We start from the raw sequence: 24,388 nt of genomic DNA, 5'->3' as shown, positions 1-24,388 counted from the left end.
CTTCTTCTGTTATGATTGACGTTGATCTGCGCAAATTCTTTTTGCTCGTATGTAGTTTTTACAAAAATAATGCCTGGGTTATTCTTCTGCACTTTAGTATTTTTATGTCACTTGTTCGGATCAGTTCATTGTCCGATAATTTATTATAGTTTGAACCTATTTGCTGAGACAGTGTCTTCAAATCCATAAAGTCCTGGTAACCTTATTCTGTTACTTTATACGGATTTCCCTTTTTTCTTGCAGACTGAATTAATCTGACGTAATCAGTGGGAATATAGATGGGACCTGATTTAAGTGCTCGCTTAATCTGCTTTTCTATGACAAAATTAACATTATCTCCTTCATTTTGCGTGTGACCTGCAATTAGAAATTTATGTGTAATAGATTTAATATTATATTTTTGTATAGCGTATAGGTACATTCCCATTATAAACTTGTTCTTTTGCTGACCACAGCAATTGTCTGAATAAAGTATGATTTCAAGATTATTGTTGTTGGTGGCGTTGGCTTTTTCTTCTAGGTATTTCAGAATGCAAGAACCTATCTCTATTGCTCCTCGAGCACCTTCACCTTCATGCCAAAAAAAAACACTGTACATTATCTGACAGTTAAATTGTAGCTATTAATTATGCTTTTATAATAAAATGTTGATGAATTCCATCTTGGTGCAGGCAGAACTGCTTGAAGGTCGTAGGTAGCAACTATAATGTTTCCTTCGCTTAGTACTGCTCTTTTTTTATCTTCCTCTTTCTCTGCCCTGGATAGAACTTTTCCCTTAAATGTGTATCATATTTCTGATTTAATACCACTTTTTCGTCTTCTGTGGCATTGTTGTAAGAGTTGCAAAGATCACACATATCTTTTTTCGGGGTGAAAAATGATATATTAAAGTTGTTGTTGAAAATTCGTGAATACATTGTGATATTTGCATAAGGAACGTTTTTTTGAATACATTCATTTTTATAGTCGCGGTGTAAGTCAGCCAGACTTTTCCCACCTTCTATATATTCTCGGGTACTTTGTGCACGGAGGTAATGGCTTTCGATTCTTGGTATACTATTAATATGATCAATAACACCATCTTTTATTGCGGAATCAACTTGAGGGTGGTGTCCGTGCTTTCCCTAAGATCTTCTTGAAGAAATCCTTCGTTTAATTTAGCTATCACAGTTCTAATAGGTCGATCAGATATGTCCAATGTGGCCTTGAAAAATAATTTGCAGACACGTACCTTAACGTTGCTAATCAAGAAATGAAACGCATGGTGGCACTGGCGTCTGCTTCCTTCTTTCCTAGACTGATATTGAGGTTTAATTGGAGTTATACTTCTAGAGATAAATTCTCGCTGAGATTGCAGATTTCCAAGTGACCAGTATTTGTTAAATATTTCTAGCCTTTTAGGTTCGTCTATTTTGTTTGAGCATTGTAGTTTGCATTGTTCTCTACAGGCTGGCCGTAAATTTTTTGCAGGAAACTTTGTTTTACGGACTGATGATGATTCATATGATTTTCGATTTCGATTTTGATTTTGATTTCGATTTCTTCCATTCAACCGGATTTGCTTTTCTTTTTTTACATTTTCTCCTGTCATCTGCTTGAGTATTATCTATCTCTGTTTCTTCCTCCTGCGATGTTGTTGGCGATGCACTTGATACGTCAGAACCAGAATGTGACATACGAAAATCTGGATCCAAGTCTGAATCATCCACATTTTCATCTGACGATTCGTTTTGTTGTTTTGTTGATGTAACCCGTTTCAATCTGAACCTCAATGTATGGTTGTTTTCAGTACATTCCCATCTAGAATGCGTACCTTGATCTTCTGGTACTGTGGCTACTAATTCTACCTCTGCAGTTTGTTCGATGTGTATTTCATGGCATTCAGGTACTGGGTTGCTCGGTTCTATTTCTTTTGAATAATTTTCTTGTTCTTCTGGTACTATGTTTCCCAATTTTATTTCTGTTGTTGAGTTTTTTTGTTCGATGTCTACTTGGTTACATTGTGGTACTATAGTACTGGATTTTATTTCGTTTGCAACATTTTCATGTTCTTCTGGCACTATGTCTTCCAATTCTACTTCTTTAGTTGAATTTTTTTGTTTGACGTCTGCTTCATAACATTCTAGCACTGTGGTGCTAGATTTTAGGTCATTTGAACCAATTTTTTGTTCCATAGCTTGCCCCATTTTAATGGCTCCAGCAGCCAGTGCCAGTAATTTACTACTTCTACTTCCTTGCTGGGAGTACATGATAAATCTGTAAAAAACGAATTTTCTGAAGATATGCTTGTAAAAATATCTACGTAAATATATTATGAAATTAATGTTAGAAACATGAGAACGAAAATTATTATTATGAAAACTTACACGAAAGTATTAGTAAAGGAAAGTATAAAATAAGCAGTTTTTTTATTAACTTTGTAGGTTAGGTTTTGTGTAATTAGTTTAATGTTACTAAGATAATATTACTAATTATGACCGTATAAAAAATTACATTAAACTTACCTTATTCACGAAAAGTGACACAACTCAAAAGTGACGATTTTCTTGATTGGTTTAGGAACACCTTCCAGTACTAATGCTGAAGTGACACTGTTCTTGCTGTAGCGAATGACGAACTAGCCTTCAATAAAAGTGACACAACTGCCCTCACGTGGACAAATTTATAGTTAGAGATGTGGCGGTTTTCGTGAACGTTGGGACACTTCATTGATACGTTTCCATGGCATAACCCCAAAATTCTCAATTTTTGACTTGTGTCATTTTTCTTGCCGGCGTGCGAACGGCACCCGATTTGGGCGTCGAAACGTTAATAAAATAACTTTTTCATTTTAATTGTGGCTTATTTCCCATATAAATAATTAATTTCACAGTATGATTATCTTCTAGGTCAAGAACATTAATGTTAAAATCACCAACACATAATATTATCATAATTTGAAAAAATTGAAGAAAACATGTCCTCGCAGTGTTCTAAAAATAACGAACAATTAGTTTTAGGTTTTCCTGTATATGGTACCAATTGCATACAAAACTTTCCCAATATAAACCGTTATCCATATGTATTCAAACAACTCATTATATTCTGATAAAATAATTTCGAATTTATAGTTATTTTTAATATACATCCCCACCCCACCAGCTCTTGCTGGTCTGTCTTGTCGAGCAAAAGAATAGCCATCAATACTTACCATTATATCATTAATTCCATCGTGTAACCATGTCTCAGTGACGCCCACAATATCACAATCAGCACTAACAACCAAATTTTTAAATTCATGAAAATGAGGTACAAGTGAACGAACATTAACGTGTCCTACGTTAAATATCATCTGTAATGTAGTAAATTATAACTAATTTGAAACAAAACAAACAAAAAAGAAAGAGGAAGTGATGGAGGCTAGAAAAATTAGGTATAAAATAAGTGGAAGAAAGGATATTAATTATAATTAGTTTTGTAATCGAAAAAGATACAAACATAAGTCATGTTAGCAATCAATCCGTCATTAAATAGAAAATAAAAATTTTGATTGTATTTTATAAGGCAATTTCTGATGGGAAAAAATACATGTTTTAATGCAGTGACGAAATAAGCAAATATACATAAAAAAACCCTAAGTTAAGAAACGGCAATTTTATAACAATTTGGTGATTATAATTATGTACCTATATTAAATCATGGACTACAATGTACATTTATCACAATGAATGCAGTAAAAACTGAAAAGAAAAAAAAATCTAAGGAAATATACAACCAATGATATTATACAGTAAATAGTAGTTATGTTTGTATGCACACTATAACATATCATGATTGCAAAAGCACATTACTTCATTTATGTAATAAAAACTGAAAAATATTGCTATGGAATTATAGTTAAATACATATAAACCAAATAAAAATTATTATCGTTCTGAAGGTCAGGGCCCCCGTAACCGGGCGTGCAACGCGTGCGACGCACGCGGGCGCAAACCCAAAAGGGCGTCAAACCGAAGGTTTGGCAAATAAGAAATATTTATTTTAAATGAGATAATGATTTTTTATACAATTTTAATTTCAATTTTTTCATGAACATCATGGTTTTCATTTATTTTATATTTGGTGTTAATAATTATTACTATTATTTTATATTTAAACTAATATAATATGTAATATCCGAATACCTATTTTGCACTATGCGTAAATGGTAGAATAATGTCTTCTAAAGTAAAAAAATAATATTGGGTATGGACGGTATAGTACATAGTTCCAAATATTATTCAATAATTATGGACTGTATCCTATATTCCTGTCATAAAAAGCAAACAAGCATAAGTTTGCGATATGTAGTATTAAACGATAATTCTAAAAAAATGTTGAAATACAAGAGAGTTTTTTAGCTTTTTACCTAATATTTGACACTACAGGGGAAGGACTATTTAATTTTGTAGTTGAACCATTACAAAATTTAAATTTAAGGGCGCAAAATTTCGCGCAAATGTCTTTTAAATGCATTCATTTTTTTCGAATCCTGAAAAAAACTAGTATTTTTGAAAAATTTAAACGCAAAATGAAAGAATGCAATATTACCGAGGGTCGAAAGTCCCTGAAAATTTCTATAATATTTGTTTAAATAAGTTACAGGGGTGAAGAAAAAAAAAAGAGAAAATTTAGTGGGATTTTTAATTTCAAATATCTCATAAAAACTTTTTTGTTATTCTAAGTGACTTTTGGCCCTCTATAATCAGGTAATCTTTCATTCTGCGTTTAAATTTTTCAAAAATACTTATTATTTTTCTCAGGATTCGAAAAAAATTAATGCATTTAAAACACAGTGTCGCGAATTTTTGCTCCTACGCCCTTAAGTATAAAAGACACGAGAGGTCAAGGGTATGGTGACGGTGCCAATATGCGTGTGTGATAAGAGTAGAATAACCCTCGAGCTTTTTTTGTTCCACGCACTGCACATAGCTTAAAAGTACTGAACGATGCTGTTAAAGTGTCAAATGAAATAGTAAACTTTTTTAATATTGTAGAAGAATTTTACGAATGTTTCTCTTCCTCCACAAATAGAAGGAGTATTATAAAATTCATGTTCCTGAATTAAATCTAAAACCTCTAAGTGATACAAAATGGTCGAGTAAAATAAAAGCTATAAAGCTATTTAAATTTCATATAATTAAAATTTGTGAGAATCTTATAGCAGATCTTAACATAGAAAATAGACAGTATTAGAATAATGATCAAGTACTAAGTTCGTTAAATAGTAGATTTGACATAATGCCTGGTTATGATAAAGTTTTTGGTTTTTCAGTGATATTTTTACATTAAGTGACGATGCATATTTTGAAAAACGTTTTTCTCTTCAACAAAACCTAACTGATCCAGTAAAAACGGAGGCGTATATTGGTGCAACTGATTTATTTAGTGGGATAAACGCTTTAAAAATTATAAAAATGTATACCATTTTTATTCAGTTGCAATGCGAAGGCAAAACAATCTTACTTTTCAATTAGAATACGGAGTGCAGTCCAGTCCCTCGAATCGCGATTTTCGGCACTTATTGGAGCCTTCATCGGAAAGAACGTAGGCACTGTTCTCCATATTTTAACTGATTCGTATCGAGAGGTTTTCCTACCCATTGCAACTGAAGTAATGATAGTAGGTGCCTAGCGCCATCTGGCATTGAAAGACGAAGTAGTTTTCAATCCTAATAGTAAATTATTAATATTGAAAATATTAAAAATATTACTAAAAGATTTTTAAATTGAAAACTTATTTTCATTACTTGACTCATCAAATCCTCTTAATAATCTTCAATAGATATTTAAAAAGATCTACCTTCATCTTTACCAAATATCACTATTTCAGTAAGCATTCTTTTCACTTTAACTGTGTCTGTTGCTTCTGTGAGAGATCATTTTCAAAATTAAAGTTAATTGAGAATTATTTGAGGTCCACTATGGCAGAGGAAAGATTATCTGGTTTGGCAATACTAGCTATATAGCAAGAGCTCGTCAAAAATAAAAAATTATAGATTTAAAGTGGATATACTAGATTTAAAAGGAGCTAAAATATGTGCCGCACGCGGGCGCCGCTCAGCCTTGCGGGGGCCCTGCTGAAGGTTCAATATAATTATTAGGAATTTGCAACCTAATTTCGAGCCAATGTAATTTTATCCCAAAGATTTATTTTATTTAATATATTTTGGTCACACATTCCTTTAAGGTGAAAATAAAACATTATAAACTACTTACCTAGGTAATTGCGCTATCTACTAATTGCTACAAAAAAGTAATGTAAGAACAACGAGAGCAACAAAAAAGAAATATATGCCTTGATCCGTACGTCTATAATATTGAACTTTTGCAAATAATTACTAGTATTTAATTTAAAACGAAATAAAAATGAAACTTGACTGTAGTATGCATCAAAATTAATTTCTCACATCTGTCTATTGAGAACGTGACACTAGTATGTAAACATAATAATTGATGCTAAATATGAAAAATTAATCCCGATGAAAAGTGAAGTTGAAAAACTGAAAAATAATATTCTTTGTCGAAAAACAAATTATTCGCATGTAAATGTAAAACGACACTTATTCAGACTGGGTATATAAGACGAGTAATATTATTATATTTGTTTATATGGGAGCACAATAAACATTAATAAATTATTTAACAAAAATCAACAGCATTGTTCAATTTTTATTTTTTAAAAATTTGGGAACTAAATCCAAGCAAGTAATTGTATATCTGAGGGACTCTTAATGCGGTGAATGGAATTATTATATCTAACATAAATATTACCGTATTTCGACCACACATCTTTTTTTGAAAATCTTTCAATACACTTTTTAAAAAGACATAACCTTGTTTTTGTAAGGTCTTCCTGAATGTATATACCTGTTGACCTCAGCAGTTTTCTGTTCATTAAAATTTTTTCTCTAACAGCAGTTGTAGTTCTCACCAAAACAGCTGGGGGCCTAGGGTTTTCTCGGTCATCGTTTTTATTTAACACACGATAACATTTCTTCAAATCACCAACACCAATGTTGTTTAATTTCATATCATTATTAAGCACGTGTAAAATAACTTCATTGATATTTTCGTTTGAATTTAGGGTGAGTCCAAAGAATCTTAAGTTTTTGTTTCTACCTTGTTGCTCCAAGTTGTCCATATTTAATTGAAGATCAGCATTTTCCATTTTCAAACTAGCTACTTGATTTTCTAGAGTTGAAATAGTTTCAGCATAATTTGTTTTTAATATTTTTGCAACTTTATCTGAGAAATTATTTATATATTCTTCACTCATTAATTGTTTCATTTTGTTTTCCACAATTAAAGAAATTTCCTCCAGGTCACGCTTTGTAAGCCCCATGATGAAAAAGAAAAACACAAAAAACAGAATAACACACTACTTTTTTCGTTTTTCAAACCACACAATATCGACGTTTGGTATAGTTAAAAGTTTAATGGAATATTAATTGCCGTTAAACAATATTATTGTGCCTCGAAATTTATATGAGCGGAGGGACTGCGTACACACAACCTACCTGCTCGACATCTCAAGTACCAATGTTCGACATCTCAACTACCAATCTAGGAAACAGAGGTTGAACCTTGCAAAATGGACACAAGTCCGGTTTTATTTTTTTTTCTAGTATATCAAGGGGTGCTTATTATGGGACTAATTTTTTTAAAAAATATCGCCCCGGAACCCCCCTTTTCACCCCTTTAAAGGGGGTAATTTGTGGTTTTTGCGGAACGTAGCCCTTCCTGTACCTTTTGCAAAAAATTTCTTTTATAGAAATATGAAAAGGACTATATTTTCTACGATTTATTTCCCAACAGCATATATCTATCACCCACTGTTTAGTGGGGGTGGGGCCCCAAAGTTGACAAGTTTTTAAAAAAGATGATTTTAAAAAAAATTATTTTTCCCTAACTGTAACGGAAATTAAGAAGAAATCCTGCGGCAATTATTTACAAATAAGTGACTGATTTTTGGTATAGGTTTCACTTAAGAGTAATTGCCCTTTTTTAATTAAAGGGTGTTACATTTTAAAAAACCCCTTTTTATACCATCTGAACCGTTTATGCTAGAGTAAAAAAACTTTCAGCGATTACCCATGTACTGGTGCTATTTAAAAATTTGTATAAAGCACCTCCATTTTTTCCACGGAACCACCCCAAAAAAAAGAAGAATTAATAAAGAAAATGATTTTCTTGGAATCCTTCACACACAATGCCCTTTATTAATATACTTCATATATCATTGTGTGCACGTTATTGTTACCCATGCATGGACACCAAAAGCAATTTCCTAGTGCAACCCCTGTAGCCAAAAAAAATTAATAAAATGGGGGGTTGAAAAAAAAATAATTTTTTTGCTTTTTGATCCATATAGGCATATGCTTCAACAATAGTGTTTTTCAAAAATATATGTGGTTATTGCAACATCCCTGCGGAAACCACCCCTATCCTTGAAAATATACTGCAGAAACTACCCCTATCCCTTGGCGAGCATGTTTTTACGATTTTCTCATTACCTATGCATTCTTTTTAGACAAAACTTATACAAGGTTAAAGACCACTATTTACTCTAAAAATTAGGTCCTATTCATTTTTTTCATATAAGCAACCGTTACGGCACAGTGGGGCCGTAAACCTCAGATATGCTTTGGCGGGCTCCAGTTTTTGTTTTTTTTTCGTCACCGGTGTCACCGACTTCGTGGTGGCCCATAATCAATTTTTGCATATTTTCGCCACCTACACGCATTGTATTGCATTAATGCTAATAGCAAAACATTCACCCTTAAGTGGTCGCTAAGCAGTGGCAGATCCAGGGAGGGGTGATGGGGGCGATCACCCCCCTCTCAAATCAAGTGATATTATATTTAAAGATTATAAAAATATTCATTTATTTTTATAGAAATACTTATATTATTATTTTTATGAGAATGGCCTACTTTTTATGCTTTAGCGACAGTGGCGGATCCAGCATCGTTAAGAGGGGGGTGTCGATTGGCTAAAATTTTATAAAAATAAATAAATTTAAAATCTTTAAATATAATATCACTTGGTTTGAGAGGGGGGGTGATCGCCCCCATCACCCCTCCCTGGATCCACCACTGCTTAGCGACCACTTAAGGGTGAATATTGTGCTATTAAGGTAGCATTAATGCAATAAAATGCGTGTAGGTGACGAAAATATGCAAAAATTGATTATGGGCCACCACAAAGTCGGTGAACCGGTGACGAAAAAAAAAAACAAAAACTGGAGCCCGCCAAAGCATATCTGAGGTTTACGGCCCCACTGTGCCGTAACGGTTGCTTATACGAAAAAAATGAATAGGACCTAATTTTTAGAGTAAATAGTGGTCTTTAACCTTGTATAGGCTTTGTTTAAAAAGAATGCATAGGTAATGAGAAAATCGTAAAAACATGCTCGCCAAGGGATAGGGGTAGTTTCTGCAGTATATTTTCAAGGATAGGGCTGGTTTCCGCAGGGATGTTGCAATAACCACATATATTTTTGAAAAACACTATTGATGAAGCATATGCCCATATGGATCAAAAAGCAAACAAAAATTTTTTTTTCAAACCCCCAATTTATTTATTTTTTTTTGCTACAGGGGTTACACTAGGAAATCGCTTTTGAGGTCCATGCATGGGTAATAATAACGTGCACAAAATGATATATGAATTATATTAATAAAGGGCATTGTGTGTGAAGGATTCCAATAAAATCACTTTCTTTATCAATTCTTCTTCTTTTTGGGGTGGTTCCGGGGAAAAATGGGGGTACATTATACAAATTTGCAAATAGCACTATTACATGGGTAATCGCTGAAAGTCTTTTTACTCTATCATAAACGGTTCAGATGGTATAAAAAGGGGTTTTTTAAAATGTAACACCCTGTAATTAAAAAAAGGGCAATTATCCTTAAGTGAAACCTATACCAAAAAATTAGTCACTTATTTGTGAATAACTTCCGCAGGATTTCTTCTTAATTTCCATTACAGTTAGGGAAAATAAATTTTTTTTAAACATCTTTTTTAAAAACTTGTCAACTTTGGGGCCCCACCCCCACTAAACGGTGGGTGATAGACATATGGTGTTAAGAAATAAATCGTAGAAAATGTAGTCCTCTTCATATTTCTGTAAAATAAATTTTTTGCAAAAGGTACAGGAAGGGCTACGTTCCGCAAAAACCACAAATGACCCCATTTAAAGGGGTAAAAAGGGGGGTTCCGGTGCGAAGTTTTTTAAGAAAAAGTTAGTCTCATAATAAGCACCCCTTGGTATATCAGGAAAAGAATAAAACTGGACTTGTGTCCATTTTGCAAGGTTCAACCTCTGTTTCCTACACTATTATTAAAACAAAAAATAGATAACCAGGAACAATATCGTAGACAACTTTGCAACTTTGTTCGAGATCAACGTTTCACTAAACAGAAACAGTCTTTTCCAGATATGCTTGTTATGTTTTGTGAGTTATTTATACATGTATACGTTCCTCTCCGCCTGTGTCACTTAGCGACCTAAATCAGTTCAACACAAACTGACAATTTTAGCTTCAGTTTAAAATCGGTTGTCGGGGTTTTAAAGCGCTGAAAGTATTTTAGTCGCTTAATTAGTTTAAAAATCGAGTATAATCAAAATAACCTATAAAATCTTTAGTGCAATGAAAATAAACTATGGTGCGAAGTGCTTCTTACACTATTTTGTGTGGATGATAAAAATAGAATGTGTCTAAAATGCCAATGGCTTTCGAAGCTGTAAATAGTTTAAATACCTAGTTTTTTAATACTTATTAACAAATTTGAGTAGTATCCTGTTTTAGAGTTATGTACAGTTTAGATTTGTTGTACTGTACCTACTATTTCAAAGATAACTAAGGTTAGATTTTCCGGTCATGATTTTCCAAGAAAATTAAATATAAACTCATACGCTTTAAGCAAATATGCAAAAAGACACTGACGTGTTTTCAACGATTAACGGTAATTAACTACTACACCAAACAAATATTTTCTTGCGAAATGATATTTATATTTGGCTTGTCTTGTTTATTGTTATTAAATCCTACTCTATCTTCCTTCAACAGTTATATTATTCGATTATTTTCGAGGATCATTTTGTTAGTGCAAGTCTTTACATTTCATATTTAGAATGTTCTATGAAGAATTAAGTGTACTTAATTGACAGTAGGTATGTTCTGAAACCTCTTCGTTAGTTCCCCGATTAATTTTGAAATATTGTTCCTTACAGCCATGTAATATTGATATCTACATTATTATACTAAATTTACAATCAACATGCAATATAAACAAACAAACCAAGACACGTTAAATGCTACTAGGAGCACTCCCGAATCATAATTTACAATGTAGTGGAGTCACTGAAGGTTTTCATCTCCGATTTCGTTAAACCTCCATCGATTTTCATGAAAATTGGTGAGTAGTTAGAAGATACTTTAAGCAACAAAGGTGATATGATACAAACTTGTGCTTTTACCTTGGGGGTGGAAGCCACCCTTTCTAGAGGGTGAAAATTATTTTATCAAAAATGATACTACAAATCCATATAGGGACAAATTCTAAGCAAAATTTGTTATATAAAGTTATTAATATAAATCAATGCTTTTTGAGTTATTAAGGATCAAAAATTTTATTTTTTCGTAAAAAAATTCATGTTTTAAAGCTGTTTTTCACGTATAACTCAAAAACTGTAGGCTTGTACAAAAAAGTTATAATTACCAAAATTGAAGATAATAAAAAACTGAATACACACCTTACTTAAAGGACTAAACTTATGTTAATTAAAAGTAAGTTATGGGTAATTGAATGTAATTTTTTTTTTCGACAAGTACTCAAATCTAAGTATTCAAGCTTAAATAACGGGAAAACGATGCATTTTATAAAATACACCTGCTAAAAACTTGTCAAATCACTTCGGATTACCTATCAAATGAGCTCCGACTAAAATTAAGCAAGTTATGTTGAAAATAAGAGAACCCTTTCAAATTTTTTAGGAAAAAGTGAAAAATAAAATATACGCCATTTCCATACAAGTTAAAATTTAAAGCAATCCTTACAAAAATGTCTTTATATTAGCATAAGTAATGATTTCTACAATTTTTGACCGGTTTATAATGCAAATTAAAAAAAAAAGAAGTAATTTAAAAAAATCTTAATTTTTAAAATTATCGTAATTTTCATTTTCTTTTGATAATAACTCAAAAAATACTCAATATACGTAAAAAATGATATATAACCAAATTTTAGTTTTTTCTGTATCAAATATTTTACCTTTTTATTACTGTAGGGTAAAAACTAATCGAGATAGCAACGTTTAAAGCTTAAATTTTGCTGCGAGAACCATGTAACCGAGGCCATTTAACCTTTTATTTTTAAAAAAGTAAGGGGTTAAAAGATTAAATTCAACGTCGTTTAATAGCCCTTAGAATTAACTTTCAAAAGTTTTTCAGGTGAACCTGGTATCCTAAAAACTAACGGAATTGTTTTAAAAAAACAATACTATTTTTAAGAAAAAAATTTAAAAAAATTAATTTTGAAGAATTTTTGGCACATAAATTTTAATGCTTATCAACTTGTTCGAGGACTCATTTGATAGATATTTCTAAGTACTTTGACAAATGTTTAATAAGTTAATGTTATAAAATGCATCATTTTCTCCTTATTTAGCTTGAATACTTAGATTTGGGTACTCGCCAAAAAAAATATACATTAAATTATTGTTGTTCTGAAGCTATTTCCTTGTGGCATTTTTATAATTACGTATTTTTTATGGGAAATAAGCCACAATTTTACTAAAAAATGAATTTATTAACGTTTCGAAGCCCAAATCGGGTTTCGTTGTCAAAATACAAAATACTATTAAAATAAAACAAACATGTTGTTGCTAAGTAAAAAAATTCTTCTAATAATTTATTTAATCTGACTCATTTATATTGGCAATTCAGACGTATATTATACATTTTAAAGTAGAAGACTTTAAAATGATATCGCCAATATTTATGAGTTGCGTTCCTGGGACGACTTTACTAAAAGATACTTCATTCGATTACATGAAATCAATCCCAACTCAAGAATATCCGTCGCAAAAAAATCATAGCATGTGATCTGTCTTTAAAAAGACAACCAAATGCAACGATGACAGTAAAATTCTCGCGTTAGTATAGTATCACGAGGTTTTTTCCTGGTTTTCCCTCGTGATTTACTATGGAATCTCTAACGCGAGAATTTTACTGTCATCGTTGCATTTGGTTGTCTTTTTAAAGACAGATCACATGCTATCATTTTTTTGCGACGGATATTCTTGAGTTGGGATTGATTTCATGTAATCGAATGAACTATCTTTTAGTAAAGTCGTCCCAGGAACGCAACTCATAAATATTGGCGATATCATTTTAAAGTCTTCTACTTTAAAATGTATAATATACGTCTGAATTGCCAATATAAATGATTCAGATTAAATAAATTATTAGAAGAATTTTTTTACTTAGCAACAACATGTTTGTTTTATTTTAATAGTATTTTGTATTTTGACAACGAAACCCGATTTGGGCTTCGAAACGTTAATAAATTCATTTTTTAGTAAAATTGTGGCTTATTTCCCATAAAAAATACTTAATTACATTAAATTACCTATAACTCAGTTGCAGTTAACATTAAAAGGTTTTTCTAGCAAAGAGTTTATTTAATTTTTTGTTAGCTTCAGTTTCAGTATTTTTAACTTTTTTGAAAAAACTTATAGTTTTTGAGTTATTTATGAAAAATCGGTTAAAAACATGCATTTTCCTCAAGAAAAATTAAAATCTTTATCTTTAATAACTCAAAATGTTTTAATTAATTTTAATAACTTTGTCTACAACCGTGTTAAAAATGCAATTTTTAGCACTACATACGAGCGTTAAAAATGATACTTTAAGGCACTAATGCTTTAAAAAACTTTTAAGGCACTGCAGTTCGTATTGACCGTGTAGCAATTTTGATGTAATGTCAAAAAAATATAAAAATGGAATGTCAGTCAATTTCAAGTAAAAGTTTTTGTAGATATTGTCCTGTAAGTACGTTTGTAAAAAAAATATTGTATGATATGCGTGTTAAAAAGTACATTTTTAAGGCACTCATGTGAATTGCAGAACTCGCTATCGCTCATTCTGCAAACTTTCACATGCGTGCCTTAAACGTGTACTTTTAACACTTATATCATAAATAACTATTATATAACAAATTTTACTTAGAATTTGCCTTTATATCGAACTATGGGATTATTTTTAATAAAGTAATTTCCACCCTCGAGAAGGAGTGGCACCAACCTCCACGATAAAAGCGCAAGTTGGCACTATGTCACCTTTGTTCCTTGAGATATCCTCTAACCATTCACCAATTTTCATGCAAATCGATTGAGGTTCAACGAAATCGGAGGTAATAGCTCATATCCACCTTCAGTAACTGCACTAAATGTATAAACTTTGGGAATCATGATTTGGGATTTACAATGTATGTACAGGGTGAGGCAGATAAAGGGCCTATTAAAAATATCTCGAGAACTAAGGGTAAGAGAATCGTGAAAATTGGAATACAAGGGTTTTGAGGTATGGACTATTTATTAATGAAAATATTCTAGTTTCTTTGCTACTTCCGGTTATACCGGAAGTTGATTGTAACTTCGTTTTTTTAAATGGGACACCCTGTATATTTTTACATTTTTGGATTCTGCTCGATGTCTTTTTATAAATTTTGTAGCAAACTTCACACCCTGTAGAATTGTACTGATTTGATATCAAAAACTCCATTTATTTTTAGGTGATTTCTAATATAGTCTATTATTACATTAAATTACTAATATAGCGAAATATTTATATTTAGTCTACAGGGTTGGCCGAAACTCGGAATGAGAATTTTCTGAGTTTTCTTAAATGGAACACCCTGTATTTTAATATTGTAATGAAATGATATTTTATAGTACTTTTTTATTTCTTAAGCATTCCCTATACCTAACTGCTTTAATTTGTAAGTTATTCGTAGTTCTTTAAACCAAACTTTATTTGCCTCAAAAATTACGTGCAATTTTATTAGATTTGGCGTGAAAATATTCAAGCATAAATAATTTTTCGAAAATAAACATATATTAACCTCGATTGACCCTTAATTTATTAATACTCGTTGATATATCAAAATACCTACGTGCGTACTTAAGATTGTTGGCGTGTTTAATATGTATTAATAAAAATATACAATATTCTATTTAGTTGGCTATGACTTTGATATCCTTAAACATTAGTTTGCTTTGCTTAAACATTCTACTATTTTTGAAGTTCCAATTGCTTTGCTATCATTACTAATATGAATTTTTCTAATGAGGAACTGATTCAGTTTTTTTTTGTTCTAGGAGAGAATAACAAACAAAAATGTGCTAGTAACAATAAGAATTTATTATCAGCAATTCCATGATAGATGACAATCAAAAAGAAAAACTGTTCAAAATTTACTAGAGCGGTTTAAACGAACTGTACATTTATATTACGAGAAATTTGATCGATCAAATACTATTGTAAATAATTAAAATGAATTAAATGTTAGTGTCACTGAGAATCTGCATATTAGTATGAACGTTCTCGTAATCTAAGTGTCTAGGTCTAGTACGTCGAAACTATTCTAGTAAACTTTGAAAAGTTTCTCTTTTTGATTGTGGTCTATCAGGGAGTTGCAGATGATAAATTCTTATTGCTAGTAGTACTTTTTGTTATACTCTCCTAGACCAGAAACTTTGCTAATCAGTTCCCCATTACAAAAATTTATGTTGGCAATGGTAACAAAGCAACTGGAACTATAAAAATAATAATATAATGTCTAATGTTTAATCAAATTTAGTGTCAAAGCCATAGTCAACTAGGTAGAATATGGTTTGTTTTTATTAATATTTTATGCACAAACAACCTTAACAACGTATAGACAAGGCGGAAACGGCGGGTTCGTTGGGAAAAATATTCCCATGAGATATTTTTGCATAATCACATTCGTGAGACATCCCAGAATAAGGTTCAAGAAGTCGCCCACGAGAAAAGTGGGCCAATTTTTTTTTAACAATTTTTTTTTTAATCAAATTGCAAAAATCAATATTTTGGCCCGGACTAATTTTTATTTAGGTTTTTTGGACCATTATGGACAAAAAAGGTCTCTTATAATTTTTCTCTAAAGTTGATCTTTTTCGAGTTATAAGCAAGTTAAAATTTGAAAAACGCGAAAATGGCCATTTTTAAGGCTTAATAACTCGGTCAAAAATTATTATTTTGAAAGTCAGAAAGTGACTAAATCAAAGTTTAAAGTCGGATTCGAAACTGGTTTCTTAACTAGTAAACAGTGTTTCCGATTAGCTCTTAGTTTTTATCAAAATTAAGGTGGTTTTACTTGTTAGAAAATTATCAAAGTTGGTATAATAGTGTATTATATAGTGCTTAATCCGATTTTGGGATCAAACTGTAAGTTAGATCATCTTTATTACTATTTTTTAATCAACAAACAGTAAACAACGGTTATAAATACCAGTAACGAGGTAATTAAGTAGCTTAATTACTAATGAACCTGTCCAAGCACAAGGGCCGTAATCAGGCAACATAGGCCCAATATGCAGGAAATTTCAGAGGAGAGATCTTCTGAACTTCAAAATTCTCAAGATGTCATTAATCCATCCAATCAATCAAAATTATATTCAACCGCTCTGACTCAACCTAACAAAAAATTCGCAAGCAAAAACCAAGCCATTTTATTCAATTCACTTCCAAATACAAAAATTGAAGATTATTTAAATGCCATAGCAACTAAAGTCGATCCCAATAAAATTCTCGCCATTTCCAGGATTGTAAATGATCGTATTTGCGTATATTTTACTACTGAAGAAACAGTCACCGAATTTTTAAGAACAGATAATGGAACAATAGTAATCAATCAGGAACGTATCCAAGCCAGGAAGTTAGTCACACCAAGCGAAAAACTGATAATTTCTAATGTCCCCCCATCAATACCTCACAGTATTATAGAGACTCAACTACAAAATTTTGCAATTCATCAAATAACTCCATTGGATTTTCTAAGAATAGGTACAACTAACTCTTTATTTAAGCATATCTTGAGTTTCCGACGTTATACTTACATTTCTCCTAAAAATCTGGAAAATATTCCTGAGTCTATATTAATTAACTATGAACAAATCAATTATCGAATTTATTTTTCACTTGAAAAACAGTCTTGTTACATTTGTAAAGAACAAGGTCATCTAGCCTCTCAGTGCAAAAAAAATACAAACACTCAAACATCTATCGAAAATTCATCACCTACTGCTCAACCAAATTATATCCAAAATTGCCACCCTATCATAACAGATGCTCAGCCAACTATCCATCCTTCACAATCTTCGCAACAATCCACCAGTCCACAATCAAAAGAAACAACCAATACTTCTCTATTTGATTCAAATCCCATTCAAACACCTATCCAGCCAGATAATGTTGAAATGAATAATCACAGCCAAAATCAACCTCCTACACCCTCTGACACTCAATCGTCTAAACGAGCGGTGTCAGAAATAACGTCTCCTTCAACATCAGTAGACCAGAACCCATTTAAAGAACCTCTGCGTAAATCTAAGAAAGCAAAAACTATTCCTGAAGATAATAAGACTTTAGCAGAAGATCTTATTAAATGCACTAGTTCTTTTTTCCAAGATAATTCTGACAACGGATATTTAACCCAGGAAGAACTAATTGATTTCTTTGAAAATGCATACGGCTCTGCAGATCCTCTCAGCATTGCAAAAACGTATACAGAAGATATCGAAGGACTACTCAATTTTCTAACTAAAATCCATCCAGCATTAACTCCCAAGTATCTGAAAAGTCGCTGTACAAGATTAAAAACTAAGATTAATAAACAGCTATTATTATCCGCTTTCTCTACTGATCACAGTGAATACAGCAGCGACGCCTCTGCTGAAATTTAATACAACATTCAACTGTATACTGCAATGGAACCTAAATGGGTATTACACCCATTTAGAAGAACTTAAATTAATTATAGCTAAGTTTAAACCATCTGTAATATGCCTACAAGAAACCCACTTCAAAGAAGATAACTGTCATAATTTAAGAAACTATACTCCGTATTATAAGAACAGAATAACTGCTAGCCATGCTAGTGGGGGAGTAGTAATATATGTCCATAACTCATTTAATACCGAAGTAATACGTTTAAGAACTGAGTTGGAGGCAACAGCAGTATCTATAAAAGGCCCCCACAAAGTCAATATATGTAATATTTATTTTCCTCCGAACTTAGACCCGTCCATAAAAGAAATAACTGAACTCTTCAATCAAATTCCAGAACCGCGTATTATATTAGGCGATTTTAATGCCCACAATATACTTTGGGGAGGTAAAAAAACAGATTCCTTGGGACGTAAAATCGAACAAATTGTTACAGATTCTAATATGAATATCCTTAACGATGGAAGAATCACAAGGTTCAATATTTCCACCGGCAATGGATCCCCAATAGATTTATCCCTCTGTGACCCTGTCTTACAACCAACTCTGTCGTGGGATGTGACATCCCATTTGCATGGAAGCGATCATTTTCCTATCCTAATTACGAACAATAACCATATCTCCTCATCAATTCCATCCAATAAATGGTGTCTGAAAAATGCAGATTGGTCTCTATATTCCTCTTTAATTTCACAAAAAATTTCTCAGTTGGTTCAGCCCTTTGATACAGACATTGATATTAACTCCAAAGTACTCCATCTCGTACAGTTTTTAACGTCAATAGCTCACGAGTCCATAGGTTATTCAAAATTTCCAAAAAAACGTGCTCCAGTCCCGTGGTGGAATTCCCACTGCGAAGCAGCAATTAAAGAGTCAAAAAAGGCGTTTTATAAATTAAGAAGGCACCCAACTTTAAATAACCAGCTAGAATTCAAAAGATTAAGGGCGTATTGTAGATACACCTTAAAGAAGAGTAAGAGAGAAGCCTGGAAAAATTATGTATCATCTTTAAATTCATCTACCCCGACTTCTGAGGTTTGGCAAATGATAAGCAGAATGTACGGGAAAAAATCATTTAACACCATTCATTACCTAGAACATCATAACCATATTTATTCAACTAAGCAAGAAATAGCCTCCGTACTAGCAAACGTATACCAACAACATAGCAGTGACGAAAATCTATCTACAAGTTTCCTAGCCCATAAAAATAAATTTAATAATGCATGTATAAATCTTGATGACCACAATAATTTACCTGTAAATGCCATATTTACGATGGATGAACTGTTAGAAATTTTAAACAAAGTTAAAGACACTAGCCCAGGGCCTGACAACATCCCTACGACATTTTTAAAAGCTATGCCAACGGAAGGAAAACAATATCTTTTGGATCTTTATAATTTCATTTGGACAAATAATGTTTTCCCCATTGATTGGTACGATTCCATTATTGTACCAGTTCTTAAACAGGGCAAGAATAAATCGGACCCAGAGTCTTACCGACCAATCTCCCTAACATCTAATATGTGCAAAGTACTTGAAAAAATGGCAAGCAACCGACTAATGTGGTACCTAGAAGATCGACAGCTACTTAGCCCTATACAAAGTGGATTTAGAAAGTCCAGATCTACATTAGACAACATAGTGGATATTGAATCTGTAATTCATGAGTCATTTGGATGTGGTCAAGAATGTCTGGCTGTATTTTTTGATATAACGCGTGCATATGATACAATCTGGAGATCAGATATCATAAGAATCCTGTCAAGTTGGTCGATTAAAGGAAATATTATCAAGTTTATTAATAATTTTTTATATAGGCGAAACTTCAAAGTTCGAATAGACAACTTTCTTTCAGACTCTAAAATCCAATTAAACGGTATTCCTCAAGGGTCTACTCTTAGTGTTGCACTTTTCCTTATTGCCATCAATGACATCGCTAAGTCACTTAGCCCATTAGTCAAAGCCCGTCTATTTGCTGATGATCTTGTTATATTCTGTCGTGGTAAAAATATATCAACAATGACGACCCATATACAGCAAGCCATTTACAAACTAGAGAATTGGTCGAATACTACTGGCCTAGAATTTTCACCCACTAAAACGAAAGCAATGATCTTCAGTAAAACTCCAAAGAAACAAGTAAATCCACCGAAACTCTTCCTAAAAAATTTACCAATAAAGTATTCAGAATCGATCAACTTCTTGGGAGTAAAACTGGATAGCCGACTATCTTGGCAAGACCACATCCACTCTCTCCGTCTGTCAGTTCAAAACGGCCTTAACTTAATGAAAAGTATCTCTCATAAACAATGGGGTGCCGATTTCCAAACTCTTATGACTGTATACAAAACCCTAATTCGTTCAAAACTAGATTATGCTGCTGTTGCCTACAACTCAGCCAAAGGTTCACTACTGAAAGTGCTAGACACAGTTCATAATTCAGCAATTAGAATTGCACTGGGAGCACACTACACAAGCTCAGTTGAGTGTATGTATGTTGAATCAGGCGAACCATCCCTTCAACTCAGGAGAGAATACCTTAGCCTCATGTATGCCTTAAGAGTATCAACTAACCCACATGTACCTGTTTATAAAAACACATTTACAGATAGATTTCCATCGACATTTAATTGTGGGAAAAGATTGGATCCTCCGTTTTATCATCGAGTGAGAGCAACGTTACAGAGCTTAGACACAATAATTCCACACACTTACAATACTTTTAAAGTCAGCCAACACATATTACCATGGACAATTGCTCTCCCTGCTTGTAATACAAACCTATCTGCATTCAAGAAAGGTGACACACCAGCAAAAATCTTCAATCAGAGATTATTAGAGATATTAAATGGTTTTAATGATCACATCCATATTTATACCGATGCATCCAGATCTGCAAATGGAGTAGGAGCGGCTTTCACAACAGATAACTATAACAGTTCCTACCAGCTCCCTCCCCAAACCTCCATATTCTCAGCTGAACTCTTTGCTATCCTCCAGTCATTAAAGTTTGTTAACACACATGACATCAAATTCTCAATAATCATTAGCGATTCCCTAAGTGCATTAACGGCCTTGAGGCGGGTATACCCCAAACATCCTATCCTCCTCTTAATTAAGGCGGAACTCTTGATATGCCAACAAAATCAAAGATTAGTTCAGTTAATATGGGTACCATCACATTGCGAGATAAGTGGAAATGATAAAGCTGACACATTAGCAAAAAATGCGAGTGAGAATCCCTTAACAGACATCATAACTACTTGCGTTCATACTGATCTAAAGCAATATTTTAAAAACAAGATCATGACAAAATGGCAAACAAATTGGAACGAATCAAACTCTACATTAAGAACAATCAAACAAAGTATATCACCGTCGAAACATCCTACAAAGAGAAGAGACCAAGTGCTCATGTCCAGATTGCGACTTGGTCATACGAAGATCACCCACGACTTTTTATTAAATAAGGAAGCCCCTCCGATGTGTTATGTGTGTGATAGTGAACTAACAGTGCAACATATAATAATAGACTGTCCCCTCTACGTTATAGAACGGCAACATCAACAGTTACCAACTACAATTAAAGATTGTTTAAGTGAAAGTAATTCATGTAAGACTCTTAATTTTTTACGTACTATAGGACTCATTAACCAAATTTAATATACCTAAATTTTGTAATTTGATGTAAATACAGTTCATTGCTAATAACCCTTGTGGTTGAAGCAAATTGTAAATAAAAAAAAAAAAAAAGTTTAAAGTCGCCGTTACATGATCCTGAAGAAATCTGTGTCATTAATTTACTACTAAGCTGTTATTTTTAATTAATAACAATGAGTGGTTGTATCGTATTGACGCTACTGTAAATGTGAGTGCGAGTAAGATGCACAATTGGACTGCTGGAATAGCTTCTCTCTCGCACTCAGCATTTACAGCCCCGCACACGTGCATGGCGGTTATTATTATTACTTAAAAATAACAGCTTAGTCATAAAATAATGACAAAAATTTCTTCAGGATCTTGTAGGGGGGGCTTCAAACTTTGATTTAGTCATATATTGACTTTTATAATAATAACTTTTAACCGAGTTATTAAGCCTTGAAAATCGCCATTTTTCGTTTTTTTCAATTTTAAATTGCTTATAAGTCGAAAACGATCAACTTTAGAGAAAAATTATAAGAGACCTTTTTTGTCCAGAATGGCCCAAAAAATTAAAGAAAAAATTGTTCGGGCCAAAAATATTGATTCTTGCAATTTGATTAAAAAAAATTTTTTAAAAAAAATTGGCCCACTTTTCACTTGGGCGACTTCTTGAACCTTATTCTGGGATGTCTCACGAATGTGATTATGCAAAAAAATCTCATGGGAATATTTTTCCCTTCGAACCCGCCGTTTTCGCCTTGTCTAGTAGGCATTTTGGTATCTCATCCAATTTTAATAAATTAAGGAACATTCTAGATTAACACCTATTTATTTTCAAAAAATTATTATTTATGATTGAATATTTTCACAGTAAACCTAATAAAATTTCACGTAATTTGTTGAAATTAATGTTTGGCTTAAAAAACTACGAAGAACTTACAAATTAAAGCAATTAGGTATAGGTCATGCTTAAGAAATAAAAAAGTACCATAAAATATCATTTATTACAGTACTAAAATATAGGGTGTTCCATTTAAGAAAACTCAGAAAATACTCATTCCGAGTTTCGACCAACCCTGTATACTAAAATTAAATATTTCGCTATATTGTTAATTTTTAATAATAACAGACTATATTAGAAATCACTTGAATATAAATGGAGTTTTTGATATCAAATCAGTACAATTCTACAGGGTGTGAAGTTTACTACAAAATTTATAAAAAACCGTAATTATCTTTTAAACTGCCCTGTATAAAATTACAAAACCTCATATTTTAAGAAAGAAGACATCGATCAGAATCCAAAAATGTAAAAATATACAGGGTGTCCCATTTAAAAAAAAACGAAGTTACATTCAACTTCCGGTATAACCGGAAGTAGCAAAGAGACCAAAATATTTTTATTAAATAGTTCATACCTCAAAACCTCTGTATTCCAATTTTCATGATTCTCTTACGTTTAGTTCTCGAGATATTTTTAATAGCCCCTTTATCTGCCTCCCTCTATATTATACATACATATACATACATTGTAAATTATGATTCGGGAGTGCTCTTGTTAGTAGCATTTAACGTGTCTTGGTTTGTTTATTTCTACTGCATCTTGACTGTAAATTTATTATAGGTATTTTATTTACACCCAAAAGAGTTTTCGTATATTTTTTAAAAATAGTATGCAAAGTTAACTCTAAAAGTTGAAAATATTCTTTCTTTAAATGCTCCAATAACTAGATGACGTAATTCATATTTAGCTTTTGTCTTACGTGAGCAAAGTTCTTTAATTTTCTCCTTTTTATAATATTAGAGCTCCTCTTGCCTTGCTTAGACGCCCCAAATTCCTCGAAAGCCTCAATTGTTTTACACGTTGTTTCAGTGAGAGTCTGAATAGGAGAATGCTGAAAATAACATCGTTATAACCGCATTCTTAAGGAAGTTTTTAACGCGCTGTCGATTAATACCTTTTGCATCTTTTTAAATGATGCACTTTAATTTCACTCAACAATCCAAATCTTTGTATGATTGTACTCTCTTCACTATTAGACCGAGAAATATTGAATGTCAGCCACGATTTTCTGAGTCCTGCTCTTTGCAATACTGGAAAGTCAAAGGAGGTCCCCGCATTGCAACTAACGTTAATGGAGTAGGTGACTAGCGTTATCTGGCCACTGAAATGCAAAGTTTTCAATCTAATATAACCTACTCACTAGTCACTAGTCTATAAGCTAGTCAGCTACTCCATTAACGTCAGTTGCAATGCGGGGATAAGCTTTTGTCGTTTTGTCACTTCGAGCAGAGAGCAGCAAGCCTACGCCTCTCCGATGATGACTCCAAAAAAGTCGAAAATCGTCAATTCAGAGTGCTGGTTTGCCCTCCCTGTTCTAAGTGAAAATAAGACAGTTTTGCCTTCGCATTGCAACTGAATAAATATAGTATACATTCTCATTTTATTAGTATTACTCCTATAAAGTAACTAGGTCCATTTTTCCGTTGAAACTTTACCAAGCTGTAGACGGGGTTGTGAATTGCAACTTTTTAGAATTCCCTCTTGTCTTCACTGCAGCATTTATCTGGCTTGCAATTTTTAGAAGCCATGGAGGTGTTACTAAGGAAATGGACCAATAAGTTTTCAATTAAAAATTTTTTATTAATACTTTTAATACTTTTCAATATTATTAATGTTTATAT

The 24,388-nt window shown here is 32.4% G+C and overlaps 1 protein-coding gene across 7 annotated transcripts in view; it reads left to right on the top strand.

Moving 5' to 3' along the window:
- The first annotated feature begins 10,526 nt into the window (after positions 1 to 10,526).
- LOC114332101 (neuroligin-4, Y-linked) overlaps positions 10,527 to 24,388 on the top strand; it is a 238,137-nt gene continuing 224,275 nt past the window's right edge. For 2 of the 7 annotated variants that reach the window (XM_028281823.2, XM_028281822.2), the window contains exon 1: positions 10,527 to 10,766. The gene's annotated coding sequence lies outside the window, so the exon portion shown is untranslated. Of the gene's footprint in view, positions 10,989 to 24,388 lie in introns of all 7 variants that reach the window. The other 5 variants (XM_028281819.2, XM_028281815.2, XM_028281820.2 and 2 more) reach the window with 4 other exon arrangements.

The sequence above is a fragment of the Diabrotica virgifera genome, chromosome 2 (genome assembly GCF_917563875.1).
Source record: "Diabrotica virgifera virgifera chromosome 2, PGI_DIABVI_V3a".
Taxonomy (NCBI): Eukaryota; Metazoa; Arthropoda; class Insecta; order Coleoptera; family Chrysomelidae; genus Diabrotica; species Diabrotica virgifera.
Note: the sequence above shows the minus strand (reverse complement) of the source record. Positions and strands in the feature narration are given on the sequence as shown.